The 21,574-nt window shown below is 44.2% G+C and overlaps 1 pseudogene; it reads left to right on the top strand.

The window, feature by feature from the left end:
* The first annotated feature begins 12,627 nt into the window (after positions 1–12,627).
* On the top strand, positions 12,628–16,558 carry LOC103222383 (small ribosomal subunit protein eS26-like; annotated as a pseudogene).
* Positions 16,559–21,574: the final 5,016 nt, after the last annotated feature.

Here is a 21,574-nt window from a genome sequence, read left to right on the forward strand (position 1 = left end):
AAATAAAATAAAATAAAAAGGATCAGCTGGGCGTGATGGTGCGTGCCTGTAGTCCCAGCTATTCAGGAAGCTCATAGGTGCAGGATCGCTTAAGCTCAGGAAGCTGAGGCTGCACTGAGCCATGATCGTGCCACTGCACTCCAGCCAGGAGGACAGAGTGAGACCCTCTCTAAATAAATATAAGAAAAAGAACAACAAAGTTGCAGAGATACTTGAAGAGGCAGGAAATAAATAAGGACCATATGCTCTCTCTTTTAAACATGTACCTGTCTAAAGCTTCAACTTAAGCTTCATTAGTATTCCATGGATGTAATTTTTTTCCGCCTTAAGTTACCTGCTTATGCTCCTTTATCCATCTCATATAGAAGTGAGATTTTCTATAGTCCAACAAGCATAGTTTGAATATCTACTATGTGCCAAGCACTAAGAGGCATAGGATCTCAATGCTCATGCCATTCTGGGTCCTAAATCCTGTAGCACTCTGGAGCCAGTGCCCTGGGGGTGCAAAGGCTGCAGGATTCTGGTACAGCTATAAATGCCTGAACATTCCAGGAGGAGAGTTTTAAGTTGAATCTTTGTGTGCAGATAACATGACTGTCTGGAGCCTTCTCTTAAGATAACATAATTCATAATGCCACAAACTAGGAAACAGACATATTTTATCCAAAAAAGTAAATTAAAAGGGCTATCTATGCAAGGCATAATGTCTTCCCCCACACCTGCCTTTTTTTTCTGCAGAAGAGAGGCTGGAAGATTGACAATTTTCTAGCCAAGCAAGCTTCAGATATTTGTCAGCTGAGATCATTCTTTATATTCCCATGTTTGATATAAGACTTCAACATGGCAAAGCAAGTAAGTGCCAGCAGGATTTTAAAACTTTGGCATAGAAAGTGACATTGGAGAGCATTAGCTCGGCATCTTGAGGTGGCCCAGAGAGCCTCGGGGTTAGCTTCCTCATTCCACGGGTGAATCTTGCGACTCCTGTATTCACTGGAGCGAATCTCTCCCACCTTTGATTTTTGTGTATTTAGATATATTTTGATGTCTAACACAAAACATCCTCTGAATAAAAGGCTTGTCATTACCATTCACTTTCTGAATAAGTATCCCATTCCAAAGAGTACCATAACCATGTTGTACCTTACAATCATCTCTTCCCGTATCTGTCAACTCTCCTTTTATTTTATCTTTTGGAATTTTTTTATTGTAGTAAAATACATATATACAATAAAAATTTCCATTTTAACCAAAGCATACAATTAAGTGCTACTAAGTACATTCACAGTGTTGTACAACTATCAACACTATTTCTAAAAGTTTTTCACTACCCAAAACAGAAACTCTGTAAGCATTAAGCAATAACTCCCCATTCTCCCCTTTCCCCAGCCCCTGATAATCTATATTACACTTTCTGTGTCTATAAACTTTCCTATTATAGGTATTTCATATAAATGGAACCACACAATATTTGTCTTTTTGTGTTGAGCTTATTTTAGTTGGTATAATGTTTTTAAGTTTCATCCATATTGTAGCATGGATCAGAACTTCGTTCCTTTGTATGGCTGAATAATATTTCATTGTATAGATATACCACATTTTGTTAATTCATTCATGTGCTGATAGACATGGGTTGTTTCCAGCTTTTGGCTATTGTGATTAATACCATGATGAACATTGACATAGACATATCTGTTTCAGTCCCTGTTTTCAATTCTTTAGGAGTGGAATTGCTGGGTCATATGGTAATTCAGTGTTAGATGTCTGGAAAAATGTCAAACTGTTTTCCACAGTGGTTGCATCATTTTACGTTCCCACTAGCAATGTACCACATTCCAATTTCTCCATATCATCACCAACACTTGTAATTCTCTGTGTGTTTATATATATATATGATAAACATCATAATAGATGTGAAGTGGTATCTTATTGTGATTTTGGTTTGCATTTGCTTAATGGCTACTGATGTTGAACATCTTTTTATGTGCTTGGTGCCATTTGTCTATCTTCTCTGGGGAAATGTCTACTCCATTCTTTTGCCAATTTCTTAAATTGGGTTGTTTGTCTTATTGTTGTTAGGAGTTCTTTATACATTCTGGATATTAAACCTTTATCACATATATGGTCTGCAAATATTTTCTATTCCATTGGTTGTCTTTTCACTTTGACAATGTCCTTTGGTGCATGAAAGTTTTTAATTTTTTAAGTGCAATTTATGTTTTCTTTTGTTGCTTATGGTTTGGTGTCATATCTAAGAATTCATTGCTAATAAATCCAAGGTAATGATTGATTAGTGTTTTCTTCTAAGAGTTTTATGGATTTAGCTCTTATTTTTAGGTCATTGATCCATTTGAATTAATTTTTGCTTATGGTGTAAGATAGGGATTCATCTTCATTCTTTTGCATAAGAAAGTCCAATTTTCCTGGCACCATTTGTTGAAAAGACTTTTCTTTCCCCATTGAATGGACTTGGCACCCTCACTGAAAATCATTTGACCAGAGACACACAGGTTTATTTCTATACTCTCAATTCTATTCCATTGGTCCATAAGTTTATCCTTAGGCCAGTGCCACACTGTTTTGATTATTATATCTTTGTAGCAAGTTTTGGAATTGGGATGTGTGAGTCTCCCAACTTTGTTCTTCTGTCTCAAGATTCTTCTGGCCCTTTGGGTACTCTTGCAATTCCATATGAATTTGAGGACCACCATTTACATTTCTGCAAAAAATACCTCTAGTTGTTCTTTGTCCTCTTCCCATAAAGAGCATTCAAACAACTGCTTACTTCCCCAAAGGCCACTCTGGCGCCAGCTCTTCAGGCTGTCTGTGCGATTCTTATCACTGGTGTTGGTCCTATCTGCCTCCCAGGACAGAGTAAGCATCTCCTTGGCTGCAGACTTCCAAAAGCCTGACCTGCTCAACTCCTTTATCAACAAGCTCCTTTTGGAGGCCTAAGAACACTTTCTGAAATGGGGTTAATGGTTTTTTGAGCTGCATTAAGAGAATAAGGGATGAGGTAGTTGGGTTGGGACTTAAGGACTATTTCTATGGAGAGGAATAAATATGATTGCATTCTATCTCTGACCTTTTTGCCAACCTACCCCATTCCCTGAGCCAAGGGAAGAATCCTACATGGACTTATGGGGTGTTAGCTATCATCTTAGCATGCATTTGTTGAGCCTCTAATATGTACTTGGTTGGGCAGTGTAACCATCTGTACACAAGAAACCCTAAATTCATAACCTCAAGGAGTTTACCATCTCCTGGGGGATTTTTCTAGACATATGAGTGTTCCAAATATCTAAAGCATGTGCATGATGCATTATTCAATATCATGATGCATTTTCTGGTATAGACAATGCGTGTGATTGAGGTTCAACTAAGGGAGAGTGCCATGTGAGCCGCAGTCATCAGAGGGCTGCATGGAGAAGGCAGTATACAAACAGGGATGGATTTCCAGAGGTAAGGAACAGAGGACATTCTAATAGGTGCAAGAAGTGTGATGAGAGGAGATGACAACAAAATCCAAGACGTAGTGGGGATTTAATGCCTCTGTGAACCAGTAAGAATCTCAGTTTGAGTGTAACCTACTCATATGGGAGAAGAGAAAGGACCCACTTGCAGAGCCAGGGTGGAGCTAAATTGAGAAGTCCTTGAGTCAAGAGGAGTTGTCTGGAATTGTGGTGTTCTGGAACTTAGGAGCTCATCCTATGTAGCTCTGGCAGCCACTGCCTTTCCAGTTTCTATAGGACTCATTGTTCTCAAGGTGAACGTGAAATGTGGCTCTCACGGACACATCAGCAGGTGCAGGAGTTTGGAGCAACTGCCAGGCACACCCATCTGTATCCAGCTTTTATCCAGGCCACCACCCTGGTCAAGGCCCTTGTCACTTCATAACCTGGAATGACTGACTAGTCTCTCATCTGATCTCCCTGCCCTCAGGCTCAACTGTCTCCAAACCCCGGGACAAATGAACACCAGTTAAATGTGCCTGCAACAATGTCAATGCCATGTTATGCCTTTGCTCAAGGGCATCCTACAGCTAGGATCTGGACTTCTCTCTCTGGAGCTCAAGGCTCTCCATGATCTTGTCTGCTTTTAGTGTCCCACCAACCTCCCACTGCACCTGCAAACAAAGTAATCCCATTTACTTCATTCATTCAGCTTTTCAACTATTTCCTGGCTATCTACTGCGTCTCAGGCATAGGAACTGTTGTGGGCTGAACGGTGTCTCCCTTTAATTCGTATGTTGAAGTCGTAACCCCTAGTATCTCAGAATGTGACTATATTTGCAGACAGAGTCTTTAAATAGGTTATTAAGTTAAAAATGAGGTCACATGGGTGGGCCCTAATCCAATATGACTGGTGTCCTTCTAAGAGGAGGAGATGAGGACACAGACACACACACACAGAGAAGACCATGTGAAGACAGAGGGAGGAAACAATGTCTACAAGCCAAGGAGAGAGGCCTCAAGAGAAACCAACCCTTCTGACACCTTGATCTTGGACTTCCAGCCTCCAGAACTATGAGGAAATAAATCTCTGTTGTTTAAGCCCCCCAGGCTGTGGTACTTTGTTATGGCAGCTCTGGCTGACGAAGACAGACCACTTTGCCAGACCACCTCAATAGCAGCACTTTATGTGCAGTGCACATGCCATTTTCTTACAGAAAAAAATAAGATGATACTGTACATATTCTGCAACTAAGTTTTTCAGTGTAGCAATATTCATAAGCATCTTCCATGTTGGTACTTATAAATCTGCATTATTTTTAGTATGTGCACAGTATTCCATGTTCTTCCCTCGGTCTTTTTTTTTTTTTTTTTTTTTTTTGAGACAGAGTCTTACTCTGTCACCTAGGCTGGACTCTGTCACCTAGACTGGAGTGCAATGGCATGATCCTGGCTCACTGCAGCCTCCACCTCCCAGGTTCAAACGATTCTCCTGCCTCAGCCTCCTGAATAGCTGGGATTACAGGCACACACCACCATGCCCGGCTAGTTTTTGTATTTTTAGTAGAGACAGTGTTATACCATGTTGGCCAGGCTGGTCTCAAACTCCTGACCTCAAGTGATCCACCTGCCTCAGCCTCCCAAGGTGCTGGGATTGTAGGCATGAGACACTGTGCCTGGCCCCCTCAGTCTTTTTAATAGCAAAATTCCCATGACATCAATTTTATTAAAACTCCTAGAACCTATATAGCATGAGTGAATCTTTTTGATTCAAAGCCCTATGTTGCCTTCAGAATGTGAAGCTGGATTAGAATGCCAACTTTCTATGAAAAGGATCATAGACGCCCCCTTCTAGAACTCCCGTATTTTAGAGATGCAAAGACAAAGGGCCAAATAATTTCATTATTTTCTCAAGGTCATTTCAATGGTAAATACTGAATCCAGGGGAAAAGGTCACACCTCCAGGGTTATTCCCACTGTATCACAGTGCCATTGAGGTGGAGAGACCATGAGTACCTTTCCTGGGATTGCTATGCCAGGTTCTATTCCTTAGCCCATTTAACCAGTGTTTTTTATTAACATGGAACAAAAAAACCCATAGAATTAAACGTGACCCTAGAGTCAGCTGGTCTACCCTCATCTTATAAATAAGAACACTGAGGACCGGAGTTCCCTAGGGAGGGTTCACAGGTTGATCAATATTTCCTATAACTGAAATCATACAATGCGAGTCTGGCTTTTAAAATAACTTAAATCTGATTTTGTTCATTTTAGATTTCAGTCCCTTCAAGAGTTGCCTGTTACACTTACAGTGAAGCACATACTCCTCCAGGCTCCAGGCCTGATCTGGGCCCCGCAGCTCAGCCTGTTGTCTCCTCTGCCCACCACACTTTTTCATACTGTCCTCCTTGCTGTTCTTTAAACCACAAAATATTTATTGAGAAGCTGTTTCATGTAAGACCCACTGGCAGATATTAGAGGAAATACAAGTCAGATTTAACCCTGGTCTTTTAAAATATTTTTATTTTTAAAAAATGCTTAATAAAAAAAAATTGTAGTAGAGATGGGGTCTCACTTTGTTGTCCAGGCTCATCTCAAACTCCTGGGCTCAAGTGATCCTCCTTCCTTGGCCTCCCAAAGTGCTGGGATTACAGGTGTGAGAGCCACTATGCCCAGCAAACCCTGGTCTTAAATGAGCTTTATATGTATTTCTCTAGGTGGATAGACAGATAGAAAGATAGAATGGGCTGGGGTTCACTCTTTCCTTCAGTTGCTTAATACAGAATTCTTATCTGTCTATACGTTTTAAATCCAGAGCTAAGCACAGAGGACACAAAACCCAGCAAGGCAAGGGCCCGGCGTCCAGCAGGGAGGACAACCTGGCACATCACTTATAAGAACAGCATGCACTGAACGCTGGGAACGATTGGAACAGTGAAGAGGGCTCTCTCCTCAGCCTAGGAGGGTCGGGGGGCCTCTCAGAGGAGGTGACGGTTGAGTTGTGTCTTGGAATGACAGGGAGTTAGTAAATGTGGGAAGTAGAGAGTAAGGTGGAGGTGGGCCGGGGAGGAGGGGAGGCAGTGAGAACTGCCTGTGTGAGACTCGAGTGCGTGGAAGGACATGTGGAAGGGCGTGCTGCACGGGACAACTGTGCACACTTCTGTCTTGGTAAAGGGGGCACGTCAGAGCAGTGGGCGGAGCAACCAGGGGCAGGTGGGCTGCTGCGTGAACAGCCTTACAGGCTGAGCTAAAAAACCATCCCCACTGCATTTTCATTCTAAACACATTCTATTTTATTTGATTAGCATTAAAAGAAAAGTTATGTATAGAATTTTATGTCTTTTATAGAGCTCATTGGTAGTGTAGTGGGCACAGGATTTTATCTGTGTGTTGTGGCAGCCAGGGGCTAGTTAGGAAGTTACTTTATTAACTCAAGCAAAAAGAGTCATAAATTGATAATTTTATTAGTACTTATTATACGTGGTAATTTCTCTCGCTCTCTCTCTCTCTCTGGATCAGGATATATATGTGTGTGTGTGTGGGTGTGTATATATATGTATATATATAAAATAATCACTGATCCAAAAATCTGAAACCTTAAATGCTCCAAAATTCAAAACATATTGAGCACCCAAGACATCACAGGTAGAAAATTCCTCAACAAACCTTACAAAACGGGTCATAGTCAAAACTTTGTTTCATGCACAAAATTAAAAATATTGTACAAAGTTACCTTCAGGCTATGTATATAAGGTGTGTATGAAACATAAATGAATTTCCTGTTTTGGCTTGGGTCTGATTCCCAACATATCTTGTTATATACAGGCATACCTCGAAGACATGGTGGGTTTAGTTCCAGACCACCCCACAATAAAGTAAATGCAGCAATTAAAGTGAGGTACAAATGTTTTGGTTTCCCAGTTCATATAGAAGTTATGTCTATACTATATTGTCATCTATTAAGTGTGCAATAGCATTATGTCTAAAAAAGGTATATGCCTTAATTTTAAAATTGTTTATTGCTAAAAATGCTGAAAATCATCTGAGCCTTCAGGGAGTCATAATCTTTTTGCTGGTGCAGGGTCTTTTGTCAATGTTGGTGGCTGCTGACTGATCAGGGTGGTGGCTACTGGAGGTTGCGGTGGCTGTGGCAATTTCTTAAAATGAGAAAACAATGAAATTTGCCACACCAATGGACTCTTCTTTTTAACCTCTCCTAACTTCAAACTTATCTTCTGCAGCTTCGTCATCTTTCTCGGCCTTCACAGAATTGAAGAGAGTTAGAGCCTTGCTCTGGAAAAACAAAAGATTTCTCTAGCAGGTGATGCTGTTCGATAGCATTTTACCCACAGTAGAACTCCTTTCAAAATTGGAGTCAAGCCTCTTAAACCCTGCCACAGCTTTATCAACTAAGTTTATGTAATGGTCTAAATCCTGTGTTCTCATCTCTACAGCGTTCATGGTATCTTCACCAGAAGCAGATTCCATCTCAAGAAACCACTTTCTTTGCTCATCTTTAAAAAGCAGCTCCTCATCTGTTCAAGTTTTCTCATGAAATTGCAGCAATTCAATCACACCTTCAGGTTCCACTTCTAATTCTAGCTCTCTTGCTATTTCCACTACATCTGCAGTGACTTCCTCCACCGAAGTCTTGAACCCCTCAAAGTCATCCATGAGGGTTGGAATCAATTTCTTCCAAACTGCTGTTAATGTTATATTTTGACCTCCTCCCATGAATTACAAATGTTCTTAATGGCATCTAGAACAGTGAATCCTTTCCAGAAGGTTTTTAATTTGCTATGCCCTCATCTAACCAAGGAATCATTGTCTATGGAAACTATAGCTTTATGAAATGTATTTCTTAAATATTAAGACTTGAAAGTTGAAATTACTCCTTGATCCATGAGCTGCAGAATGAATGTTGTGTTAGCAGGCATGAAAACTACATTCATCTCCTTGTACATCTCCATCAGGGTTATTGGGTGACTAGGTGCATTGTCACTGAGCAGTCATATTTTGAGAAGAATCTTTTGTTCTGAACAACGGGTCTCAACAGTGGGCTTAATATATTTAGTAAACCATGCTATGCTGTAAACGGATGTGCTGTCACCTAGGCTTTGTTGTTCCATTTATACAGCACAGGCAGAGTAGATTTAGCATCATTCTTAACAGCCCTAGGATTATTGAAATAGTAAGTCAGCATTGGCTTCAACTTAAAGTCACCAGGTGCATTAGTCCCTAACAAGAGAGGCAGGCTGTTCTTTGACGCTTTGAAACCAGGCATTGACTTCCTCTCTTCTAGGATGAAAGTCCTAGATGGCATCTTCTTCCCCAGAAGCCTGTTTTGTCTAAATTGAAAATCCATTATTTAGTGCAACCACCTTCATCAATGCTGTTATAGCTGGATCTTCTGGATAACTTGCTGCAGCTTCTCCATCAGCACTTGCTGCTTCACCTTACATTTCTATGTTATGGAAATGACTGTGCTCCTTAAGCCTCATGAACCAACCTCTCCTAGCTTCAAACTTATCTTCTGCAGCTTCCTCATTTCTCAGCCTTCACAGAATTGAAGACAGTTAGAGCCTTGCTCTGGATTAGTTTTGGCTTAAGGGAATGTTGTGGCTGGTTTGATCTTCTATTCACACCACTCAGACTTTCTCCGTATCAGCAAAAGGCTGTTCTGCTTTCTTATCATTCATGTGCTCACTGGAGTAGCACTTTTAATTTTCTTCAAGAACTTTTCCTTTGCATTCACGACTTGGCTAACTCTCTGGTGCAAGAGCCCACCTTAGCTTTTGACATGCCTTCCTCACCAAGCTGCACCATTCCCAGCCTCTGCTTTAAGGTGACAGACTTGCAACACTTCCTTTCCCTTGAACACTTAGAGGCCATTGTAGGTTATTAACTGGCCTAATTTCAATATTGTTGTGTCTCAGGGAATAGGGAGGCCTGAGGAGAGGGAGAAAGATGTGGGAAAGGCCAAGTGGTGGAGCACAGAACCCACGCAACATTTATCAATGAAGTTCACTGTCTTATATGGGCGTGGCTTATGGTGCCCCGAAACAATCACAATAGTGACATCAAAGATCACCGGTCTCAGATCACCATAGCAGATATAATAATAATGAAAAACTTTGAAATATTGCAAAAATTACTAACATGTGACACAGGAATGAAGTGAGCATATGCTGTTGGAAAAATGGCGCTGAGAGACTTGCTTGACACAGAGTTGGCCACCTTCAATTTGTAAGACATGCAATATCTGCAAAGCATAATGAAGCAAATTGCAATAAAATGAGGTATGCCTGTATACACAAATATTCCAAAATCTGAAAAAAATCCAAAGTTCAAAACATATCAAGTCCCAGGCATTTCAGATAAGGGATACTCAATCTGTGTGTGTGTGTGTATGAATTTTGAGGGTGTTGTTTATTTTTATTTTGTAAAGACAAGGTCTTGCTCTGTCACCCAGGCTGGAGATCAGTAACACGATCCTAGTTCACTGCTGCCTTGAACTCCGACTCAAGGAATCCTCCCTCCTACCTCAGCCTCCCAAGTAGGTAGGACTCCCAAGCAGGTGGCGTATACCACCATGCCTGGCTAATTTATTTTATTTTTTCTAAAGACTAGGACTCTCTGTGTTGCCAAGGTTGACCTCGAACTTCTGGCTTCAAGTGATCCTCTCTTCTCAGCTCCCCAAGTGTGTGTGGTTTTTAAAAATTCCCTTTTGCTGGTGAGGCAACTGAGGAAAGGCTGAGGACACACAGGTCGTGAGCGAGCAGGGAGGAGGTGGGGGGCTGCCTACCTCAGGGACACATAGAAAGTCCTGCCCCAGCTCCCTAGATGAGTGTGGCCTGAGCCAAGGGAGGGAAAGGAAGGCTGAACAGAAGGGGGTAAAAGGAGGGAGGTTTCAGGGGCAGACTTGGGAGCACTGAAGTACAGGGGGAGGGAGAGGAAGGAATCTAGAACAATTTCTAAGTTTCTGGCGTGGACAACTGAGAGATCATGGCATTCCCGGAGGTTGGGGGGAAGGAAACAGGTGAAAGAAAACAAGCCCAGGCATTGCTGTGGGACACGGCAGAAGAGGACGCATGCCCCAGACCAGGAGCATGGTGCCATGAGCGGGTACCAGGAAAGGCCCCGAGGGTGCTGTGTGTTTTAAAATGGGCTTTGCAGCTGGGCGCACTGGTTTACACCTGTAATCCCAGCACTTTGGGAGGCCGAGGCATGTGGATCACCTGAGGTCAGGAGTTCGAGACCAGCCTGGCCAACATGGTGAAACCCTGTCTCTACTGAAATACAAAATTTAGCCGGGCTTGGTGGTGTGCACCTGTAATGCCAGCTGTTCCGGGGGGGGGGGGTGGTGACGGGAAGGGGGCTGTGGCAGGGGTCTGAGGCAGGGGTCTGAGGCAGGAGAATCACTAAAACCCAGGAGGCAGAGGTTGCAGTGAGCTGAAATTGCACCACTGTACTCCAGCCTAGGCAACAGAGCCAGACTCCATCTCAAAAAAAAAAAAAAAAAAGAAACAAAGGGCCTTGGATTAGGTTCAAAGGTCTTTCCGCAGGTGAGGTTGCAATGGAGAGTGTTCTGTAGAGAAGAAACGGGTAGGGAAACATGAGATTGTGTGTCGGGAGTAGTGACCGTATATTTTGGTCAAGGCACTCCATCTGTGGCTGGAAAGGTGTTTCAGGTGGCGGCATAGAAATCCTGGGCTGGGCTTCCTGATGGAAGGCTGTCAGGGTGGATCTAGGTGGATTTAGAATGGGGAGATATTGGAAGTGGGGAGACCAGTTTGCAGGGTTTTGCAATGATGCAGGGAAGTGGTAAGGCACCCTTGGATTGGGTGGTGATGCCGGTATTGGAAAGAGGAGGGTGTAAAGGGACCAGGGACATAGAGTCAACAGGCTTTGATAACTAGAAGTAGGGCTAAGTGGGTAGGGAGGTAGTCCAAGGCCATCCTGAAATTGTTGAGCTTGGGGTGAAAGAAATAAATTCATTTTGGGGAATACTGTGGTAAGACGACCATTGCCTATCCAGGCAGTGCAGCCCAGAAGGTTGACAATGTGTCTGGAGAAAGTCAGTGCTAGATTTGGGATTGTCCTCCCAAGGTTGCAACTGAAGTCTTGAACAGCAGATGATACTGTGGAGAAAAGAGTGAAGAGACAGGAAGGCAGCAGAGGACGCAGCCTCGCCAAACAGCCCATTTATGGGGCAGGAGAAGAAGGAGGCATCAAAGGTGACTGAGGCGATGTAGGAGGAGAATGAGGGCAGTGCCAAGATTCAGAAGTCTGGAGAGGGATTACAAAGAGGAGGTGGCATAAATCAAAAATCACCTCAAAACCCAGGACCCGGCAGGGCGCGGTGGCTCAAGCCTGTAATCCCAGCACTTTGGGAGGCCGAGGTGGGTGGATCGCCTGAGGTCAGGAGTTCAAGACCATCCTGGCCAACATGGTGAAACCCCGTCTCTACTAAAATACAAAAATTAGCTGGGTGTGGTGGCACGTTCCTGTAATTCCAGCTACTCAGGAGGCTGAGGCAGGAGAATTGCTTGAACCTAGGAGGCGGAGGTTGCAGTGAGCTGAGATCGCGCCACTGCACCCCAGCCTGGGTGACACAGTGAAACTCCAACTCAAAAAGACAAAACAAAACAGCCGGGCGCAGTGGCTCACACTTGTAATCTCAGCACTTCGGGAGGCCGACGCAGGCAGATCACCTGAAGTTAGGAGTTCGAGACCAGCCTGACCAACATGGAGAAACCCTGTTTCTACTAAAAATACAAAATTAGCTGGGCGTGGTGGCACATGCCTGTAATCCCAGCTACTCAGGAGGCTGAGGCAGGAAAATCAATTGAACCTGGGAGGCAGAGGTTGCAGTGAACCAAGATCATACCATTTCACACTCCAGCCTGGGCAAAAAGAGTGAAACTCCGTCTCAAAAAAAAAAAAAAAAAAAAAAAAAAAAGCAACAACCACCACCACCACCACCAAAACCCATAACTAGCAAGCTACTGCTGCTTTAGTATTTTGGCCAAGAGTAGATACAACCCTTTCCTTCTTTTTCCCCTCTTACTGTTAGATGCTGGGACTTTCAAAGACTTTTCTAAGTATTGCCAACAGAGAGCGGAAGAGAATGGAGTAAGTAAACATCAGGGTATGCGGTTCTCATGCCAGCACAGCCATGGTGCCCTATGGTGCTTGTGGGTCTCCCTCCAAAGAGGAGCGGAGTTCCGCACACCCCAGCCCGAAGTTGGTAAGGCCCCTTGGAGTTCTTGGCTGGGCCCCCTGCTTCAGTGGGTGGTTGCCACTTGCTGGCCTCTTTTTGCTCCCCCCACATAGGGGCCCCTGCTCTGACAACTGGCATTTGCATCTGGGCAAGATGGAAATGACCTCCCTCTTCCTTTGCCCAGCATGAGTGACCCCTTGTCCTGGTCAGGGACACCAGGAGTCCTGTCACCCTTCCCCGGAGACAGTGACTATAAGCAGGGTCAAGACCGCAGTGATAGGCTAAGAGCTACCAGCACCGCAGTGTGTAAAGAACAGGGTCATGGGGTGCAGCTGGGGCAGGTGGGAAAGGAGGCAGCGCTCTCCCTCGGAGCCAGGTGTAGCAAACACTGCCGTGGTGGAGGAGGCTGGGACTGAGATGAGCCTCTAGGAAAGGACGAGAAGGATGCTGGTGGCTTTTGGCAGAGCTCACTCACTGTGGGACAGGTCGGACCAGACAAACTGCAGACGGCTACAGCGTTGAGTGTGGAGGCTGTGGTGTGGACAGCCCCGCTGGACAGATCTGGCCAATTCCTGCCTTCTCCTGCACCCCATGCAAGCTAGCCGCTCCAGTTCCTGTTCAGGTCTCACCGGTCCGGGTGGTTCAACCACACAGAAGCAGAGGCCCCATCATTCCCCGCAGGCTCACTGCCCTCTGTGGGGTGGGGTTGTCCCTTTACCTTTCTGAGAGTCAGCTGTTGAGGCTGCACCCTCTAACTTAGGTTTGGGGCGTATCCTGGCAATTTAAAGAATCACCCAGTGTTGCAGTCACAGAATTGTGGCATTTTAGGGCTGAAATGGATTTCACATATACAATGTCATAGAACTTCAGAATGTAAGTAGCATGTGGTATTGATCCTGTCTGGTGTTGTCCCGTAACTGGTTCATCCTGGCTCCCCAGAGTCACCCTAAGAAGGTGGAATGCACCCTCTAACTACAGTTTCCATCTCTTCCATCCATCCTTTCCTTGCCTTGCCTGTCTTATACTTTATTTTTTTTTTCTTTTGGTGACAGTCTTGCTCTGTTGCCCAGGCTGGAGTGCTATGGCTCAATCAGGGCTCCAGTGATCCTCCCACCTCAGCCTCCCGAGTAGCTGAGACTACAGGCTTGAGCCACCACACCTGGCTAGCTTTCAAGTTTTTTGTAGAGATGGGGTCTTACTATGGTGCCCAGGCTGGCCCTCAAACTCCTGACCTTAAGTGATTCTCCTGCCTTGGCCTCCCAAAGTGCTGGGACTCCAGGCGTGAGCCGCCGTGCCTGCTGCTCTGGTTTATAAGTGTCCATGCTTTCTTGACTTTTATCCTCCTGTAAAAGTCCTAACCAGAACTTTGAGCTCAGCTGTGCAAGTACAGAAAAATCACACTGTGTGGAAAAAATGTGAGCATCAAAGTTAATTTGCTTTTGTGTTGGAGTCACATTTATCACAAAGACAATAGAGCAAGTCCAAGAAACCATCCTAAATGACATATTGCCAGTCTAGTTTGTTTCTTCTTACTTGTGGTCATGCTGTTGACCCCAGCCTACAGGGCATGCCACTTTCCCCCTCAAGGGTAATGAAGCCTCTTATTGTTGAGGATATTACAAATACACGATTGTGTCTGCATCTCCCTGTTGCATTCCATGTAAATATAATAAGAACATTGCCCCATATTCAACTTAAACTATGACAGGGAATTCCAGGAGGGTTTAATAGTAGTCAGTCTCTTTCCCCTGAGAACCTATTTTCAGAGGAATTATTTATCCCTCACTCCCTATTGATAGTGCAATAACATCCTCCTGCTTCTATTTTTTGACAGGATTCTAGGCTGGGGTGACAGGACTATGCTTTCGGTATCCACTCATTGAAATAAAATGCAAAAGACCAGGCACGGTCTTTTGAGGATCATTTGAGGTCAGGAGTTCAAGACTAGCCTGGCCAACATGGTGAAACCCTGTCTTTACAAAAAATACGAAAATTAGCTGGGTATGGTGGCGAGTGCCTGTAATCCCAGCTACTCAGGAGGCTGAGGCAGGAGAATCACTTGAACCCAGGAGGTAGAGGTTGCAGTGAGCTGAGATTGTGCTACTGCACTCCAGCCTGGGCAACAGAGTGAGACTGTGCCTCAAAAAAAAAAAAAAAAAAAAAATAGAACACAAAATATTTGGATTCTAAATTCTGCTGCTAATTAATAGCGTGACCCTGGGTAAGTCATTTCCTGTCTCTAGGCCGAGGTTTTCTCATCTATAAGTGAAGGATTTGCATAAGGTCAATGATGGGCTAGTACATTTTTTTTAACAATCAGCTCTTAGTGGAGTGGGAGGAGACAGAAGCCTGATTTGTAGTGTTTGTCAGTTTCTGTGGTGTAAATAATCCCACTAAAGGCCCATTTCAAACTACCAATTTGAAGTAAACCGGCTTGAAAATATCCTGAAAATTAAGCCATTGGCTCTGGTGAGCCAGTTATTTAAATTCTGAAGTTCTATGACATTGTATATGTAAAATCCGTTTCAGCCCTAAAATGCCACAATTCTATGATTGCAACACTGGGTGATTCTTTAAATTGCCAGGATACACCCCAGACCTAATTAACAGCACTCGCTTGCTGCATCAGTGCACCGGCATCCTGATGAAAGCTGGCACTGGTCCAGATTCGGAGCCAGACGCCGTGGAAGCAGAAGCTGCTCGGAAGCTGTCGTGGCTGTGAGTTGGGGAACTCAGGCCTTGAAACTCAGTCAATCAAGAGCAGCTCCTGCCTTCCCTTCTTTTGGTCAGATGGGATGATTCATCCCTGTGTTATTTCAGCCACTGTTTCCCAGGGTGCCTGGAAGCAGGGAAGGCCTGAGAGTTTGAAGCAGACAGAGGAAAACAGGGAGGAGGAGGAGAAAGGGATCCGCCTTGGGTAGGGCCCCTGCTGAGTCGTGAGCAGGTGTGAGTCATTCCTCTCTGCTTCAGCAGCCACACCTTTTGTCAAGTTCTGAATGCCAGGTGGAGAATCTGCCTAGACCAAGCGCCCTTGATCAAGTCAGAACAGGTTTCCTGAAAGCTCATTCCCATTAAAATTAATGGAATCAGAATAGGCTGATCTTTTCTGTAACGCCACGTGTTTCTTTTCAACGTGTTTCCTAAATGCTTAGAGAGACCCCAAAAAGTATAGAAGAGGGAGAAAAGAGGAAGAAATGTGCTTTCACATCCCCAGGGCTCGGCACTAGAGAGAGAAGGTGGTTTTGTCTTATCCATTCCTGCCCTCCCAACCAACCACCTTACCAGCTTGCCAAAGAACTGACCAGTGAGGGCAGTGAGGAGTGTAATGAGCATGAATTCTCATGTGCTGCCATATTATGATCAAGATCTTTCCACTGAGTGTGTGTGTTGCTATTGAATTAAGAAGAAAAGGTCTAGAAGGGAAAGACTTGGCATACAACTAATTTCAAAGTCTTAGGGACACACTTCACAACCATAAGGATGGCTACTATTGAAAACAGAAACAGCTCCTCTCTCCAGTCCATGTCTTCAGGGTGACAAAGAAAAGAAGGAACAATAGTCGCGCCAGAAAGGGCCGCGGCCACGTACAGCCTATTCACTGTAACTGTGCCCTAACTGTGCCTGATGTGCGCCCAGCGACAAACCCGTTAGGAAATTCATCTTTTGAAACGTAGTGGAGACCGCAGCAGTCCGGGACATTTCTGAAGCGAGCATCTTCGGTGTCTATGTGGTTCCCAAGCTGTATGTGAAGCTACAATACTGTATGAGTTGTGCAATTCACAGCAAAGCAGTCAGGAATCTATCTCATGAAGCCCGAGGACTGAACACCCCCACCCCGTTTAGACCTGTAGGTGCTGCCCTGCAACCACCAGCAAAGCCCATGTAAAGAGCTGAGTCCTTAAAGACTGAGGACGAACTATTATCTGGAAAAAAATTAAATGGAAATTGTAGTAAAAAAAAAAAAAAAAGAAAACAGAAACAAACAGAAAATAACAATGGTGGGTGAGGGTGTGGAGAAATTGGAACCCTTGTGCATTGTTGTGCATTGTTGGTGGAATATAAAATAGTGCAGCCAGTGTGGAAAACAGTACAGCAGTCCCTCAAAGAAACTACAGACAATTACCATATGATCCAGCAATCTCACCACTGGGTATACCTCCAGGAGAATTGAAAACAGAGTCTTGGCTGGGCACAATGGCTCAGGCTTGTAACTCCAGCACTTTGGGAGGCCGAGGTGGGCAGATCACTTGAGGTCAGGGGTTCAAGACCAGCCTGGCTAACATGGTAAAACCCCGTCTCTACTAAAAATACAAAAATGAGCCAGGCGACCAGGTGAAGTGGCTCATTCCTGTAATCCCAGCACTTTGGGAGGCCGAGGTTAGTGAATCACTTGAGGTCAGGAGTTTGAGACTAGCCTGGCCAACATGGTGAAACCCCATCTCTACTAAAAATACAAAATTAGCTGGATGTGGTGGCGCATGCCCGTAATCCCAGCTACTAGGGAGGCTGAGGCAGAAGAATCGCTTGAACCCGGGAGGTGGAGGTTGCAGTGAGCCCAGATCATGCCATTGCACTCCAGCCTGGGCAACAAGAGTGAAACTCTGTCTCAAAAATAAATTAGCCAGTTGTGGTGCCACGCACCTATAATCCCAGCACTTTGGGAGGCTGAGGCTGAGGCAGGTGGATCACCTGAGGTCAGGAGTTCAAGACCAGCCTGGCTAAATAGTGAAACCCAGTCTTTACTAAAAATACAAAAATTAGCCAGGCGTGGTGGCAGGCGCTTGTAATCCCAGCTACTCAGGAGGCTGAGGCAGGAGAATCACTTGAACTCAGGAGGGGGAGTTTGCAGTGAGTTGAGATTGTGCCACTGTACTCCAGCCTGGGTGATAGAGCAAGACTGTCGAAAACAAAACAAAACAAAACAAAACAAAACAAAACAGGGTCTTGAAGGTATATTTGTACACCAGTGTTCATGGCAATATTATTCGTGATAGCCAAAAGGTGGAAGCAACTGAGTAACCACTGAGGATGGATGAATGGATAAACACAGTGTGGCCTATCCATACAATGGAATATTATTCAGCCTTAAATAGGCAAGAATTTCTGACACATGTGACAACAAGGATGAACCTCGAGGACATTATGCTTAGTAAAAGTAAGCCAGACACAGAAAAACAAATACTGGATAGTTCCATTTATTTGAGATACCTAGAAGAGTCAGATTCATAGAGCGAGAAAGTAGAATGTGGGTTACCAAAGGCTAGAGTGAGGGGGGATGGGAGTTATTGTCTAATGGGTACAGAGCTTCAGTTTGGAAAGAAGAAAATGTTCTGGCGATGGGTGGTGGTGACGGTGCACAGCAGTGTGAATGTGCTTAATATCAGTGAACTGTACACTTAAAAACAGTTCAGATTTCTGTAACGTGTATTTTACCACAGTTTGGAAAAGATTCTACACATACACATAAGGATGACAATAACCAAAAACATTGGAGACAAACTCCCTGGGAAAAAAAAACTCTCTTATTTATTTATTTATTTATTTATTTATTTATTTATTTGAGACAAGGTCTCACTGTGTCACCCAGGCTGTTGTGCACTGGCATGATCAGGGCTCACTGTAGCCTCAACCTCCTGGGCTCAAGGGATCCTCCCACCTCAGCCTCCCAAGTTGCTAGGAGTACAGGCACATGCCACCCCACCCAGCTAATTTTTAAAAATTTTTTTTATAGAGACAGAGTTTCATTATGTTGCCCAGGCTGGTCTCGAACTCCTGGCCTCAAGCAATTCTCCTGCCTCAGCCTCCGAAAGCACTGGAATTACAGGCGTGAGCCACTGTGCTGGGCCTTGAATCTCTATTTTGTGTCTTTATAAGAAATACGAGCTTTGGCCGGGCTTGTGTGGTTATAGATGTGGTTACAGATGTAGTGGCTCACATCTATAATCCCAGCACTTTGGAAGGCCAAGGCAGGTGGATTGCTTGAGGCCGGGAGTTCAAACCAGCCTGGCCAACATGGTGAAACCCCTTCTCTACTACAAATACAAAAATTAGTTGGGCATGGTGATACATGCCTGTGATCCCAGCTACTCGGGAGGCTGAGACACAAGAATTGTTTGAACCTGGGAGGCAGAGGTTGCAGTGAGCCAAGATCATGCCATTGTACTCCAGCCTGGGCAACAGAGTGAGACTCCGTCTTTAAAAAAAAAAAAGAAAAGAAAAAAAGAAAAGAAAGAAAGAAAAAGAAAAGAAAAGAAAAAGAAAGAGAAAAAAAGGAAATATAAGCTCAGACTAGTAACTTGATCAATATGAGTGTGTTTGGTTATCTGTAAAATGGAGATGATAATGACATGTACTTCTTAAACCTGATGTAAGGTTAAAGTGAGACAGTCAAGTAAAGCTCTTGGTACAGTTTTGGCATATAGTATGGGCTCAATCAGTGTTAGGGGCTGGGCGCGGTGGCTTACACCTATAATCCCAGTACTTTGGGAGGCTAAGGAGGGAGGATCGCTTGAGCCCAGGAGTTCAAAACCAGCCTGGACAATATAGCAAGATCTCATCTCTTAAAAACAAAAAGGTGTTAGCCATTGCTGTTATTGAATCATCGGACATCATGGTTGAAAGTCAGTTAGAAGCTGTCCACGGGCAGTCTTATCTAATTTATCGTTTTAAACTGGTTCCAAAAAATGCAGACAATTTTCTGCCACATATCCACATGCATGAATACATGCATCATTGAGACCTACCTGTAAGCGGAGCAAAAGCAAGCTACCCTCTCTAGTCAGCACTCTTAACCCGTCTTCGTTGCTTATTCTGTGTATCAGAGTCCTGCCTTTGCCCTTAGGCAAACTGCACTTAGAGCACAGGTGTCTTATGTTTATCAACACCATCAAAGATGAGACATTTGTTTTCTATGAGAAACTACCAGAATAATGTCTGTGGTGCTATGGTGTCCACATAAACTTAAGAGGAAGGCCTGCAGGAGCAAGCCGGCTCTGCAGGTGAGGCAGTGGTGATGGTAGAGCATGCCTGCATCCCCCAGGGTCCCACCCTGGGATACATGGATCCTCCAAAGCCATCTCCGTGCTCCCAGCTGCAGCAGCCAGCATGTCACCTTCAGGATATTTCCTGGAAAGTTCATCCAGTGAGGGCTCAAAAGGCAAGGACAGGGAGAAAAACAGAGAAACAATACTAGGAACACCTAATACGTGGCCTTGAAATCTTTGAGACAATAGTTAAGGATGCCATATGGCAAAATGTGAATGTGTGGGGTTGCAATGCCACTGAATATTTCCAAAACAGTGGTTCTCAACCTGGGGTGATTTGCCCCTCCCTCTCTACTCCCCAGGGGACATGAGGCAAGACATTTTCGGTTGTTACACTGAAATGAGGTGCTGCTGTGTCTACTGGGTAGAGGCCAGGGATCCTGCAGAAAATCCTACAGTTTACAGGACAGCCCTCCGTAACAAAGAATTATCCCATCCAAAATGTCAGTAGCACTCAGGTAGAGAAGTTCTGCTCTAGAACAAGCAGAAGGGATGAAAGGAAATTATTTCCTCCTCAGTGAGGGAAGGATGAAATAAAAGAGCTGTTACTATGGATGGTTACAGACGAGGCCTAAAGAAAAAGAATCTAAAGAAAAAGACTGCCCTGCCGGATGTGGCGGTTCACACCTGTAATCCCAGCACTTTGGGACACCAAGGTGCATGGATCACCTGAGGTCAGGAGTTCAAGACCAGCCTGGCCAACATGGTGAAAAGCCATCTCTACTAAAAATACAAAAATCAATCGAGTGTGGTGGCATATGCCTGTAATCTCAGCTACTTGGGAGGCTGAGGCAGGAGAATCACTCGGGAGGCAGAGGTTGCAGTGAGCCGAGATTGCGCCACTGCATTCCAGCCTGGGCAACAGAGCAAGGCTCCGTCTCAAAAAAAAAAAGCAATAATTTAAAAAATGCCCTTTGCCTTTTAACATTTATTTCTTTTCTTTTCTTTTCTTTTTCTTTTTTTTTTTTTTTTAAGACATAGGGTCTTGCTATTTTGCCCAGGGCTGGCCTTGAACTCCTGGGCCCAAGGAATCCTCCCACCTCAGCCTCTCAAAGAGCTGGGATTACAGGTGTGAGCCACCACACCCAGCCCAAGAATGCCCTTTGTATACTATTGGACATTTCTTAACTTTCTTACCCTTATATTCACACCCATACACCCATTACCGAGCAAAGGATACATTTATTTATCATGTTTTTGCAACAGAGATATCAACATTTAAAACTGGATTTGGCGAGGAGGGGAAAATTCCTTTATAAAAATAAGACTTCTTCCTTCAGACCTTCATCTGTATTAGTCAGAACTTGTTTCCTATCTAGCTTAACATTCAGTAGGAATGCGTCCAGACATGAAATCATTGTAAACTTCGCAGTGGGTTATACCTGTGGGAACGGTTTTACGGACCACAGATTAAAGTGGGGAAAAGGTTTAGAAAACTGTACTCAATGGTCTTTTGAGAACTAAGAAAGAAGCAGCAGCTCCCCCAGGTCCTGGAATCCTAATCTGCATCTCTGTGTTCCTGGAGCACCATCCCCCATAGAACAAGTGGCCCAATAGTGACCAGCATGTTCTATGACTGCCTGGGTTTGGATCCCATCTTCAGGAAGACAAGCTGTGTGGCCTTAAAGCCAGTTACTGAACTTCTTTGTGCTGGTGTTTTTTCATCCAGAAAATAGAGATAACAATGGAATGTACCTCATAGCAATGTCGGGTGGATCATGTGAGATAATAGAGGTAAAACACTTAGCACCTGTCAGGGCATTGCAAGCCCTCTAGAAGTCCTAGCTGTTACAGTTTGGATGAGAAAGTGAAACACAGTATATTGATCAAAGTTAAAGAACTGGGTCTGCTTGCTTTTA

Source organism: Chlorocebus sabaeus, chromosome 17, assembly GCF_047675955.1.
Source record: "Chlorocebus sabaeus isolate Y175 chromosome 17, mChlSab1.0.hap1, whole genome shotgun sequence".
Classification (NCBI taxonomy): domain Eukaryota; kingdom Metazoa; phylum Chordata; class Mammalia; order Primates; family Cercopithecidae; genus Chlorocebus; species Chlorocebus sabaeus.